The sequence below is a fragment of the Artemia sp. Qi Xiang Cuo genome, chromosome 13 (assembly GCF_049724085.1).
Source record: "Artemia sp. Qi Xiang Cuo chromosome 13, ASM4972408v1, whole genome shotgun sequence".
Lineage (NCBI taxonomy): Eukaryota > Metazoa > Arthropoda > Branchiopoda > Anostraca > Artemiidae > Artemia > Artemia sp. Qi Xiang Cuo.
Genome location: NC_142806.1, coordinates 32,227,589 through 32,242,025, shown reverse-complemented (window position 1 = coordinate 32,242,025; position 14,437 = coordinate 32,227,589). Strand labels below are relative to the sequence as shown.

At 34.5% G+C, this 14,437-nt stretch overlaps 1 protein-coding gene and 1 long non-coding RNA gene across 5 annotated transcripts in view; both read left to right on the top strand.

The window, feature by feature from the left end:
* Window positions 1–14,437, top strand: part of LOC148945197 (uncharacterized) — a 350,765-nt gene that overhangs the window by 159,041 nt on the left and 177,287 nt on the right. The window lies entirely within an intron of this gene.
* LOC148945200 (uncharacterized) overlaps window positions 10,713–14,437 on the top strand; it is a 33,287-nt gene continuing 29,562 nt past the window's right edge. For 2 of the 4 annotated variants that reach the window (XR_016142687.1, XR_016142686.1), the window contains exon 1: window positions 10,713–10,795. This is a non-coding gene — a long non-coding RNA (uncharacterized LOC148945200). The remainder of the gene's footprint in view (window positions 10,796–14,437) is intronic. The other 2 variants (XR_016142684.1, XR_016142685.1) reach the window with 1 other exon arrangement.

The window sequence follows — 14,437 nt, the reverse complement described above, 5'->3', positions numbered from 1 at the left end:
GATAAACGCTTAACCAGGGAGAGAGAGAGAGAGAGAGAGAGAGAGAGAGAGAGAGAGAGAGAGAGAGAGAGAGAAAGAGAAAGCGAGAGAGCGAGAGAGAGAGAGAGAGAAAGAGAGAGAGAGTGAGAGAGGAGAGAGAGAGAGATAGAGGGAGAGAGAGAGAGAGAGAGAGAGAGAGAGAGAGAGGGAGAGAGAAAGAGAGAGAGAGGGAGAGAGAGAGAGAGAGGGAGAGAGAGAGAGAGAGAAAGAGAGAGAGAGAGAGAGAGAGAGAGAGAGAGAGAGAGAGAGAGACGGATTCTTTTGGGTATCCGACTGACTGACCATAATTTCAAATATTGATTCTGACAAAAATGGGATTCTATTCATGTTTTCTAGGGCTATAATGAGAGGAAGGTTGAAAAAATTAGTCCTACTTATGTGTCAATATTTTCTTTTTCTTAAAAAAAACATTTTCTTATTGAACAGAACATTTTGATTTCTTTTTTATTTGTCTTTTGAAAAACAGCAAGCGTTAATCAGCTTTTGTGTTCAGGCCTCAATTACTAGATGGCATCGCTGTAGCTCAAACATTTGAAGGTTACTCTGCAGTAATGAATTTTGTAGACTTGAATAAAGAAGGTGACGTAGATCTCATTGAAAGGTACCTTATGGTACTTTCGTTGGCTACAAATGTACCTGAAACAATTGTTGAAGGTAAAATAGTAACTTGTTCATTGTTTTTGTCTCATTTTTATTCTTGTTTTTTTTTCGTTATTTTTCTATTCTATTTCTTTATATAGTCCTTTTATTCTATTTCTTTTATTCCTTTGTCTATTTAATTATTTTATTATCATTTAATTTTTTTCTAGTATTTGTTGCTTTTCTTTCTGTGTTCTATTTGCTTTGCTATGATTCTAATCTAATTTATTATCCTTATATTTTTATAAAATAAAGGAAAATTCTTTCTTATTTTCTTCTAATATGAATCACATTTAAAGATAAATTATACCACTTTCAATGGCTATAGGTGCACCAGAAACAGTTGTGAAGGTGAAATAGTTGCTTTTTAATTATTTGGTTCCATTTCTATTCTTCTCTGTTTTGTTCTTTTTCATTTTTTCCTATTCTTCTTTATTCCTCTTCTACTCTATTTTCTAACTTTAACTAAACAAATTAGCATAGAAAGAATTTTATTCACATTCAACAAGCAAATACATCAACAAGCAAAAGCGAGCAAATATAAACAAACAACAACTATCTATATCATTTTTCATCTATTCTCTTTTGTTTTTTTCTTCTATTCTCATTTTGCTCTGCTGGGCAATACCGGCCCAGGGTTTAATCCCCGCCGCAGCAAGGTTGGGGGACAAGCATGCTACTTGTGCCTGTGAAAAAGACCCAGCAACTGAAACGTCGATTCGACGTCCTATGTGCCAGCAACAGCTATGGAGGATCTCTATCCTTTTTTTCTATTTTCATATTATTTTTCTCTATTATTCTTAATTCTTCTTTTTCATTCTTTTTTCTTTATCTGTCGATTCTAATTTATTCTTCTTTTATTCTCGTAGTAATTAAGTAAATTTAATAGCGCTTAAAGCCCTAGGACCTTGACAATAGAGAACAGAAAAGAAAATTCACTTTTAAATAATTAACATTATCTAAGCATAACATGAACATTACATAGCACAAACAAATAAAAAACAAATCATAAAATCTACTTCTGTGCTTCATCGCCAACGTGAGAACTGGTTCTAAATTTTTAACACTTGCAAAGCAGTCTTCCCTCATTACATTCATCAACCATCTCTCATCGATCTTACGCTTCCATACACTTCATTTCTCATCTCAATCATATTGATCTTATTTCACCCTTGCACTAAAGTAGTGGATTTCTAGGTTTTAATAGGGAAAATTAAATGAATTTAATACAAATTATAACAAGCTTCATTACGTGAGACCCCTCCCCCCTAAAGAACCAGAATTTGTTTTTCTCATTTATAGAAGTTTTTCAGTTCCCTTGTTTTCAAGTGTATTTGGCTTTTCTTTTTTCTCTATCACCGTTTATTCTAAATCTATAAGTAGAATAAAAATATGAATGGTTCATTGGGTGTTGCAAGAAATATTATAGGATCTTAAAAATAGTTTGAATAAGTATGCCACTACCTATAATTTAAATACACACAGTGTAAGTTTATAGAGGGCTAGATAGGGAAGGATTTAAAAGATTTAATTTTACATTTTTTACACCAAAAGATTTTGAAGGTTCATAGTACCTCTATGAAAGAGGGAGATGATTTTGTGGGGGAGGGGGGGGGTGCGGGCTTCTAAGTTTCTGTCATCAGACCACCTACCTGAAAGGGGCTGTTGGATCTCAACAATACGTAGTAGGAAGTAAGAGCTAATTTATAATTATATTATCGATGGTCAGGATCTTACCCTATTTAATGGAAAGAAGGGTGCCCCTTAATTCATTGAAGTAAGAAATGTATCAGAGGTGGTTGCTATATCTCAACTAAACATAGTGGGAAGATACTAAAAGCAATTGTCTTAACAACGTCTTTAGGGGGGTATGTAATCAATCAAGAATATAAAAGATGACAGAGGACTACTCGTCAAGATGTCTAGTAATACGGGTTATCGGGTCTCAATTACACCTGTTAATGACTAACAGTCATGGGGATTATCATAATGATGTCTTCTCTGAGTCTAAGACCTATTTGACTCCTGCTGGGTATAAAGGGGATCCTAACTTCTTTCCCATTAGTGTCCTCTTGAAGGGTCATCGGATCTCAGTCAAATTTAGAGTTAGCGTTCTAATCCAGCCTTTTCGGTCCAGGTATAGTATGACCTCTTTGATGAGGGGGAGGGGTGTAGGATACAGGGGTCCCTAGATCTTCGTCATTCACTCTTGTACCAGCTGAGCTTTGTGGGAAGTACCAATTAGGCTCTTTGTTGTGCATTTTTCGGGGGTGCATCTGATTTCACCTCTGTTGGGAAGGGGGTCGGGGATTCTAGTGAAGTTACCCTGAAGGCTGATAGAATTCAGCCTAACCTGGCTAACCGGTAGAGCTATGGTTTCAGGTGTCCGTGTTACATTCGACTCCCGTGTGTTAGGTCCTATTTTTTTGTTTATACCAGTATCCATTATGAGGGCTTATGAAATATTAATTAAGTGGGTGGTGATTGACTGTCTCTGTTTCAGTTGCGTTTTTAAAGGGTTTGACTACAACTTATTAGCTTATGGAGTGTTTGTTGCTGGTAGCAACTGCCATATGAGCGTTTTTGTTTTATATCAGCTTTTGGTTAATTTGTATCCTAATATCGATTAGCTAACCATTTTGTCGATGGTTTATTATCAGAGGAAATCGTCCAGTGGGTAATCAAAAAAGAAAATATTTGAACAAGTAGATCCGTAAAAAGTAAACTTCAGTCAATTCGCTTTGCCGTCGCTTCGTGGACATAAAACTCATTTTGGGAGTTGTTCAATTCCACGACGAACTGTAAATGTAAGATGGAGCATACAAGCGTTTTCCCATGAGACTCTCGCTTCCTCTTTCTCTCTTCTGCAAACTGAATTCACTTTTGTTTAAAATAAAGCCTCATAAATGTCGTTAGTAGGTTGATGAACGGAACTTTTATGTTTGAAAACGATGACGATGTTTTACTAATTTCTTTTCACATTCAGTTGTCCATCTTCACTTACCTCGTTTTTCAGATTTATTGAAACGTGCAAAACATGGCGTGAAGGTCGTCAAGGCAGCTAAATCACTAGATCTCTGTTTGGCATCTGTAGCACATGTTCTTTCTACCAAACTAAAAACTGAAAACTCTAAGGTAAAACATCCAATTGCTCTCATTCGCTGTGAATATTGGGTTTATATTTTTCAAATATTTGGTTTGCATTTGTACTTAGTTTTACTACTAAAGATAGTTCAATTATTTTATTCAAGCAAAGAAATCGTCCTTTTAAGCTGTTCTTTCTGTATCATGGGAAGAAGTGATCGCGGCTGTTATGTTAAAGGTCATTGGATTTGACCGAACTGGCCAATAACTGCCTTATATTGGTCTCACACATCTAAATATGGCATGGGTCTTCGGACCCTTGTCCCGTTGGATGTTTTACGACTTTTTTGTAATCTATGATAAATCAAAATCATTTCTCCCCTTTTAATGTGTCTGGACCATGCATCTTTTAATTGAAAATGATAATAGAAGAAAGAACCAACTATAATTGTTTGTTTACGACTTGGAAATTATATCAAATAATTCATAATGTATGCTTAGTACTAGCCGTCGTGTTGCAGTGCCCTTTTTGTCAGTCTTCTTTGGAGCAACCTTTCTTGGTATGCCAGTACATATAAATTTAAATTATGTTCAATTTATTTTAAATTTTGTTTCTGAAATTTAGAGACTGTAGTAAAAAGACTTAGGGAATGATAAAATCTTAAAAATGAAAATGGTGACTGTGTATTAGTCAAAATAGTCGTGGAGGAACGGTGGAACCTTGGTAACTCAAATCCTATTGGGATCAAAATACCTTAAAAATTAGATAATTTCGAAGACCACACTGTCTTTCCATGACAATAAATGAATTTCATGAAAATATACTGGGTATTGCGGTCACATGTGCAGTGACCGTTATCAGCAGAAATACTCTGCTGAAATACAAAGCAAAAATATGTCATCAGCAGAATTTCTGCTGATGACGGTCACTGCACATGTGACCGAAATATCCAGTATATTTTTGTGAATTATCACTGTTTGACTAAAAGGATTTATCACTATTCGAACTTTTATCTATCTTGAAAGTTAGACCGACTAAAGTGTCCATAGACATAATCAAAATTGCCAAATTACCATTAATGTCCACCTGGTTTTGATTCTCGTCTTTGTTTCACAGTTTTCAATTTTGGATGTACTTATTTTTATACATGTCTGATCTTAAGATTGTTTTAGCATTCCAGCTAGACTAAACGAATGTTTCGACTAAAATGCAGTTTTTGCAGCAACTAAGAGTCACATGATCAAATGGATACCACATAATGTCGCTTGCATGATAGGTTCAGGAATTACATGAAGAATTGTCTCCACAGTTGCGTGTTTTCTCTCTGTGTGTATTTATCTCCCACAGCCTCGCTCTTTGTTTCGTCGTTTTTTCTAGCAAGGTCTGTATCGCCCCTCCCCCATTGTTTTGTGTCGTTACTAGTTTATATACCATATTAAATAATGAGATGAGATCCTTACGAGGGGCGCGAGGGGCGTGTTTCTGAATTTAATTTGTCGTGGATTTTTTTTATTAACAAGCTTGATTTCGTTCAATTGCTAGTAAAACTTCAGTCGTTTTTAGTTACAAAATTTCGGTCATTTGCGTAGAAATAATTATAGGATCAATTTATAATATAATAATGTTAGTAAATTAAAGCAGAATAATTAGTTTAAAAGTTATTTTTGTATGTTTAGGTTATTTAAATCCTGTGCAATCAGTAAAAAATGGCATTTTGGAGTTATGTGGCAGTTTATATCGACTGTATTGTTTTGTTAAATTTCTTAAGTATTTTCTACATGGCTAAATAGATGTCGAAAACAACTACTATTATCCCTGGTCTCATTTCCCATGAAAGATTATTTTAAAATAATGAAAGCTCGTTATCCATAAAGCTTAATTTTTAACAGGCAAGGACAAAATCCTACTGTTCCTGAAAACTTTTAGTTTCAAACCAGTTGAGAGCGGCACAGATTTTCGCGTTCCTTGTCCACCCAACTCTGTTAGGAGTTTCAAATTTACTCCCTGTCCTGAAGATTGTGCTTCCTCCATTTCTTTTCTTGTGACCTCTTCGTATCTCCTCCTGCTTTTCGTTATGAGCCAGCTAGATTACTATACGACTTTCTGGCATTCGGCTGGGATGTTTAATAAGTGTATAACTATTTGCCAGGAGACGGGCCTAAAGTAAGCCTTTGGGGTGTGACACATTTTTCCTTTTACGAGCCTGATGATGATTAACACTTACTACGCACTGCTGATGAAAATCAAGAAAACTTTAATAAATCTGGTAAATTAGTTATACTTTTCATGGTACTAACATAGCGTTATTAATTGAAAACACTTAGGTCATATATATTATCTTTGTGACAAGAATATGAATATTTTATTTTAGAGTCACTGAGCGAGGGAAAAACAGTGAAAAGGAGCGATGTATCTGTAGCAATAGCACCCTTAGAATCCCGCCATAAAATGAAACTTGTAAATAGAGAGCTTGAAGTTGAAGAAGTAACAAGAAACTCGTTCGTAACTGGAACGACAAATGTAAGTCTGACCTATACTACTTTTATTTGTTTGTCTACTTTTACTGTTTCCAAGGAGAAAAAAAAACAATGAGAGACTTTTCTTCTAGTAACAAATTCTGTACTCTTAGAAAATTTTTAAACGCAGCTTTTGGTTCCTTCCTACTTGTAAAAACAGAAAATAGACCCTTTTCTTTTTTAATAAGGCTGGCTTAGTTAGACTAGTTAGGAAGACTCGAAGTTCCGCCATGAAGAGACTAAAAATAAAAAGATTGTTTCTAATACCAGAAACTTCAAGGGTTTTCTTTAGAGACGGCAAAAAGGAGTTAATATAATGCTTTTTTCTCTAGTCTCTAAATATAAAAGAGGTGAGAGCTTAAAGATTTGTAGTCAGGGTTGCCACCAAATGAAAAAAAAAAGGATCCTGTACTTAAGTAAAAAAAGTAAAAAGAACTTTAAATGGTCTAATAGGCGAAAAAAGCATTATTTATTATTGTATTTTTTTTTCGTTTTTATTATATCTCGCGATAAACATAAAAAAGGGGAGAGGTTTTTCAAATGTTTGCTTTTGAGGATAAGGCCTCACGTGTCATTGCCTGTGTCGCAAACTTTTAAGAAATATTTCCTCTGTGTATTTCTTTTTTTTCATTCCAAATAGAATGGCTATTAGGACTATTAGGGATATTAGGACACTATTAGGACATTTTTTACCAAAAGTGGCACTTTTTTTGCTAAGTAGCACTAGTTTACAAAAGAAGAATTTTTTCTGACAAAAAACCGGAAGGAAAACTGTCAATGTCGATATACATCGGTATCCTTTTTCTGTTAGTTAAGATTCTTATCCTAACTCCGCGCTCAGCCTTTATTGGATGCAAGAATCTTTCTGTGCGGTGAAAAACATAAACGTGTTTATCTCTATCTGTGTGTGAGAAATTTTTATATTCTTATTCTTATCACTGATAAGCGAAGATCATCCAGTGATCTACTTGGCAATGAAGAGGACAGAGATAAACATTTAACTACAATGTGGTGGAGAAGCCTTCAGTTGTTTTCAGTTGTTTAGTTCAACTATTTTCTGCTGTTGCAATAATTTGTAGGCTCATAGACGATAAGTCAGTCAAGCTATTTGCACTTATTGAGTGGGTCCGAACTCAATCTTTGTGTTTTATTAGTTGAAGGTTGAATACAATTCAAAGAAGAAAAGAGCAAGAAAAGCTAAAAGTGTATTTTTGCGCCACTAAGTTAATAGCTGTTACTATGTTAACCAGTCACTGGGCCAGTGACTGCATAACTTTGCGCATCTTTTCATCGATTTCCGTGACTGGAGCTTTTGAAGCCCAGTGACTAAAAAGCTCACTGGTGACATTACACATTGGCTCAGCAACGGAAAAACATCTACTGAGCTCACTGGTGTCCCACAAGAATATTTAGTGACCTCTTCAGTAACTGGGCCAGTGACGCAAAAATGCGCTCTAATACTTCCGTTCACACTTTTCATATTTTTTTTTTGAATTCTTGGCAATGGAAAAATGAATATTCGTGCATAACTATCATTCTAAAAAAATAAATTATACCAAAGCTTCCATTATTTTTAATCCTATGCAATCATTAGCAAAATCACAATCAAATTTCACTTTTTTTCTTACTTACATTTATGTTACATCATTACATAAATTGAATTTGGACGCACTTCCTCATTTTAGTTATTTTATTCCCACTAATATTTGATTGTAAATGTGCTTTCACGCTAATACACTAAACGCTTGTTTTTTTTATTATAAAGGTGCTTTCATATTGATATTTAAAATGCTAGTTGACAGTTCCTATGCCCTAGTCCCAGGACACTTCATAAGGAAAAATTTACTGGGAGTGGATAGAGTTTTCGTGAAACTTATTCTATTCAGGTTGTGATAAATAGATTAGATGATATAGCTGTCCTATTGTTTTTTCACTAGTTTTTGTCAAATAAATTATTTGAAAGAGTTAGTGTCCGAACCACTATTAGTTGTGTTTATCATAGGGTCATCAATAGCTACAATCTATGTTCGTGGTATTCTCTTCAGCATTTTCGGAGAAAAAAAAGTTTCAAGTGCCTGAATGCACAGTAATAGTCCAGATAGTCCATTTTATGGAAAAACTGCATGAAAAACTCTAAATGTAGATGAGTATTGCTGTCCTTTTTTCCGTTTTCTCAAAAGAAAAAAAAACTGAAGTGTTTTCCTATTTTCTTTTCCCGTTCATTTTTCCCGTTAAGAATAACGACTGCTCACAAAAAAAGAAAAGAGAGTACTCTGTGGGACAAGTTCCCAGTTTATACAGTAAGAAACAGTTATGTTTTAGCGGGTTCTTAGGAGGGGGGCTGGACAGTTTACAAGAGTGGAAGCGCTCCACAAAGCCGGAAATCAGCACCGACTAATTCTTGGCAATGGAAAAATGAATATTCATACATAACTATCATTCTAAAAAAAAAATATACCAAAACTTCCATTATCTTTAATCCTATGCAATCATTAGCAAAATCACAATCTAATTTCACTTTTTTTCTTACTTAAATTTATGTTACATCATTACATAAATTGAATTTGGACAAACTTCCTCATTTTAATTATTTTATTCCCACTAATATTTGATTGTAAATGTGCTTTCATGCTAATACACTAAATGCTCGTTTTTTTTTATTTTAAAGGTGCTTTCATATTGATACTTAAAATGCTAGTTGACTGTTCCTATGCCCTAGTCCCAGGACACTTCGTAAGGAAAAATTTACTGGGAGTGGCGAGAGTTTTCGTGAAACTTATTCTATTCAGGTTGTGATAAATAGATTAGATGATATAGCTGTCCTATTGTTTTTTCACTAGTTTTTGCCAAATAAATTATTTGAAAGAGTTAGTTCCCAAACCACTATTAGTTGTGTTTATCATAGGGTCATCAATAGCTACGATCTATGTTCGTGGTATTCTCTTCATTATTTTTGGAGAAAAAAAGTTTCAAGTGCTTGAATGCAATGCAATAGTCCAGATAGTCCATTTTATGGAAAAACTGGATGAAAAACTCTAAATGTAGATGAGTATTGCTGTCCTTTTTTCCGTTTTCTCAAAAGAAAAAAAACTGAAGGGTTTTCTTCTTTTCTTTTCCCGTTCCTTTTTCACTTTAAGAATAACGACTGCTCAGAAAAAAAGAAAAGAAAGTACTCTGTGGGACAAGTTCCCATTTTATACAGTAAGAAACATTTATGTTTTATAGGGTTCTCAGGAGGGGGGCTGGAAAGTTTACAAGAGTGGAAGTGCTGCACATAGCCGGAAATCAGCACCGACTAATTAAAATCAAAATTTCAATGAAGAAACAATCCACTCTATAGGTGATATGATGGACATTTTACAATGATTTAACTGCTAAAGAGGGGAGGAGCTGTCCAACTACTGTACTGGATATTCTACCATAAATATAGCAGCAAAACACATCTAGTGATGCATTTTGTGACTCCTCTTCCTTATGGCCAAGGCTATCAACCTTCAGGTCTCTACTTTTAGTCAGTAGACAATTTATGAAAAATATTATGGGGACTGGTAGAGGGTGTACAAGAGAGGGGAATTCTGATGTTGCATAATTGTGCTGTCATGGAAGTGCACATACTGATGAAATTTGCAAGTGGTGAAAAAGCAGATAACTTATGAAGAATATTAGTAGGGCTAGGAGGGGGAGTAAACAAGATGGAGAAATTTTGATGCTGTGTTATTGCAGTCATTAGTAGTGCATATAGGCTACTGATAAATATAGAAGTAGCCTAGGTTAATTGAATATTTGGAAGTGGTTGTAAATCAGACAACTTATAAAAACTTTTAGGGGGTGGGAGGGGAAGTAACAAAGGAGGAATTTTGATGCTGTTTAATTGCACTGTTATTGCAAGTACACAGGCAACACTGACAAAATTTGGAAGTAACTGAACAAATGGAAGTATCCCAAAATGGCTCAAAAATTTATGCAACAAAAGTACAAAAAAGAGGGTACATTGAGGAAAAAACAAAACAAGTTCAAAAACCATAAATTTCCTGCAAACAGTTGGAATGCCTAATTATGGTGCAGATTAATTTGGTATTACTGATGTCCCCTGTTGTAAAATAGAGTGGAAATGTATATTATGAGGTGCACAACTTATCCATCAGGAAGGAGCAAAGGTTGTACCCAGATAAGGGGGGTCTAGGGGGTTTGAACACCCCCCCACCCTCCATAAGGTTTGTCAGGAATGGGAAAATGTATACAAACAAATTTTGTATGTTTTTTGAGGGTTCATTTTGTGTAAACACCCTCCAGTTTTTTTTTTTTTAGTAATACCCCCTCCAAAAAAAACCTGGGTATGGCCTTGGGAAGGGGGGAGATTAAAGAGAAGCAATGGGCAGCCAACTAGTTTAGTTGGGTGGTCTCTCTAAAGAAAAAAAGAAACAGTCTACAAAATCCTGAACTCTATGTTTAAATTTATTTAATAGCAAACAAAGAAGCAACATCAACATAAAAAAAGCACAGTAAAATTGAATAGGTATGTCCTATATAATTTGAGCAAGGCTATATATTTGCATATTAGGACAAGGGCAAATTAAGGTGATGTGCTTCAAGGAACAATTAAAGCAAGCATCCTATTTTAGATTTTTTAAAGCAATTTTCTGAATTTTAAATTGTTTTCTTCTGGAAAGGCTGGCCAGTATAAATTTTTGGCAGTTCATATTATTGACTTACTAATAAAGTAAATATAACACTTGATGCCTTTTTCAACACTCATTACAAATAAAATAATTATTTTTTTTAATGTGCAAATATGTACTCTGAGGTGGTATATAGGCTATTGGGATGGGGGTTAAATTCATTTCTGACAAAAACGGTCATTATATTTGTAATGAGCATTAAAAAGGCATCGAGTGGAAAGTCAATAATATGAACTGCCAGCATTTTCTATGATGTTGTTCATTTAAATCTGGTAACCAGTGTTGCTGCTCGGCGCTTTTTCTTGGTGCTACTTTGGGTGGCAAAATAGTGTCAATTTTGTATAAAAAGTGTCATTTTCCAAAAAATATTTTATTGAAAAAATTTGCCAATCCGCGTCGGACCATCCCCATATGGTTTACCATATTTTTAAATTCTCCAAAATCAAATGTTGGATCAAACGCTATCTATCATCTATAAAAAAGAAATTTTGATTTTACTTAGCCGCTGCTGATTTCCGGCTTTGTGCAGCGCTTCCACTCTTGTCAATTTTCCAGCCCCCCTCCTGAGAACCTGCTAAAACGTAACTGTTGCTTACTGTATAAACTGGGAACTTGTCCCACAGAGTACTTTCTTTTCTTTTTCTCTGAGCAGTCTTTATTATTAGCGGGTAAAATGAACGGGGAAAGAAAATAGGAAAACCCATAAGTTTTTTTCCTTTTTAGAAAAAGGTAAAAAAGGGCAGCAATACTCATCTACATTTAGAGTTTTTCATCCAGTTTTTCCATAAAATGGACTATCTGGACTATTACAGTGCATTCAGGCACTTGAAACTTTTTTTCTCCGAAAATGCTGAAGAGAATGCCACGAACATAGATCTTAGCTATTGATGACTCTATGATAAACACAACTAATAGTGGTTCGGACACTAACTCTTTCAAATAATTTATTTGGCAAAAACTAGTGAAAAAACAATAGGACAGCTATTTCATCTAATCTATTTATCACAACCTGAATAGAATAAGTTTCACGAAAACTCTCGCCACTCCCAGTAAATTTTTCTTTAAGAAGTGTCCTGGGACTAGGGCATAGGAACAGTCAACTAGCATTTTAAGTATCAATATGAAAGCACCTTTATAATAAAAAAAACGAGCATTTAGTGTATTAGCGTGAAAGCACATTTACAATCAAATATTAGTGGGAATAAAATAACTAAAATGAGGAATTGCGTCCAAATTCAATTTATGTCATGATGTAACATAAATTAAAGTAAGAAAAAAGTGAAATTAGATTGTGATTTTGCTAATGATTGCATAGGATTAAAGATAATGGAAGTTTTGGTATAATTTTTTTTTTTAGAATGATAGTTATGCATGAAAATTCATTTTTCCATTGCAAAGAATTCAAAAAAAAAATATGAAAAGCGTGAAAGGAAATATTAGAGCGTATTTTGGCGTCACTGGCCCAGTCACTGAAGAGGTCACTAAATATTCTTGTGAGACACCAGTGAGCTCAGTAGATGTTTTTTCGTTGCTGAGTTGATGTGTAATGTCACCAGTGAGCTTTTTAGTCACTGGGCTTCAAAAGCTCCAGTCACGGAAATTGATGAAAAGATGAGCAAAGTTATGCAGTCACTGGCCCAGTGACTGGTTAACATAGTAAAAGCTATTCACTTAGTGGCGCAAAAATACACTCTTAGCTTTTTTTGCTCTTTTCTTCTTTGAATTGTAGTCAACCCTCAACTAATAAACACAAAAATTGAATTCGGACCCACACAATAATTGCAAATAGCTTGACTGACTTATCGTCTATGAGCCTACAAATTATTGCAACAACAGAAAATAGTTGAACTAAACAACTGAAAACAACTGAAGGCTTTTCCACCATATTGTAGTTAAATGTCTATGTCTGTGCTCTTCATTGCCAAGTATTTCGTATCGAAGGTCACTGGATGATCTTCGCTTATCAGTGATAAGAATAAGAATATAAAAATTTCTCACACACAGATAGAGATAAACACGTTTATGTTTTTCACCGCACAGAAAGATTCTTGCATCCAATAATTGCTGAGCGCGGAGTTAGGATAAGAATCTTAACTAACAGAAAAAGGATACCGATGTATATCTACATTGACAGTTTTCCTTCCGGTTTTTTGTCTGAAAAAATTCTTTTTTTGTAAAATAGTGCTACTTAGCAAAAAAAGTGCCACTTTTGGTAAAAAGTGTCCTAATAGCCCTAATAGTCCTAATAGCTATTCTATTTGGAATAAAAAAAAAGAAATACATAGAGGAAATATTTCTTAAAAGTATGTGACACAGGCAATGACACGTGAGGCCTTATCCTCAAAAGCAAACATTTGAAAAACCTCTCCCCTTTTTTATGGTTATCGCGAGATATAGTAAAAACGAAAAAAGAAATACAATAATAAATTTGCTTAGATGAAAGTTATACGTGGAGACAAGTGAAGACTTTTCCATAAGGATGGAATTCGAAGCTCCTATTCCTTGTAAATTATACAAGATAAAACTTCTTATTTTCTTAATAAAGTATTATTGGAACTTAAAACATGAAATCAAACAACCGAAGGAGCTTGCCACCGCCCTCAGCCCTTTAAGTGAACTACGTTATAATCAGAATTCCCCCTTCCTTGAATAAAAAATAATTTAGAAACATTTAAGGCATATATTTAATTCATCACTTAAATCCGTACGCTTCCTACCCATAATCCCTTGTAATATTTTCTGTTAAGGATTATTCCATCCGGATCCAAATAACAAGTATTATATATAATAACGTATACGAGGTTATAAATATGTTTATTGTATTTAAGAAATCTATTTCAGCACTATATACGTCCAAAAATTCGAAGCTTGGCGTGGAAGAATGCAGGGAGGGAAAACCTCCCCCCTAAAGAATTTAGAATAGTTTTTGAATATTAGCTACAATTTACAGTACGCTTCATATGATTGACATGTTTTTCGTGGTCTTCGAATCCACAATGGGACATTTGGAACATACCCCATACAGAGTAAAGCTTCAAATAAGCGTATATTCTAACTTTAAACCTTAGCCTGATGAAGTCTCCTTGATCAAGCCTCCTTTCAGTGAGGAAGATTCAAACAGCACTGCACATTACACTTCTGACTGGCTTGTCGGATTGGGAAAAAACTTTCTTCCCACCCTCTAAATATCTTGCTATGACCTATTCAAATATAATCTTACCAACATGAAAAATCAATTCTTCAGCTTTGAAAACAGAACGTAACAGAATATCAGCGGATATAACTGCATTTTTAACCAGGTGACGTGAAGTTCGGCTTCTAAATCGAAATTAGAATACTCAAAGCAATTCAAGACCAAACAAAATTGAAACCAAATAAATTTAGTAACTTAAAACACAGAAATTCATGGCACTAACATAGCGTTATTAATAGAAAATACTTAGGTCATATATATTATCTTTGTGGCAAGAATATGAATG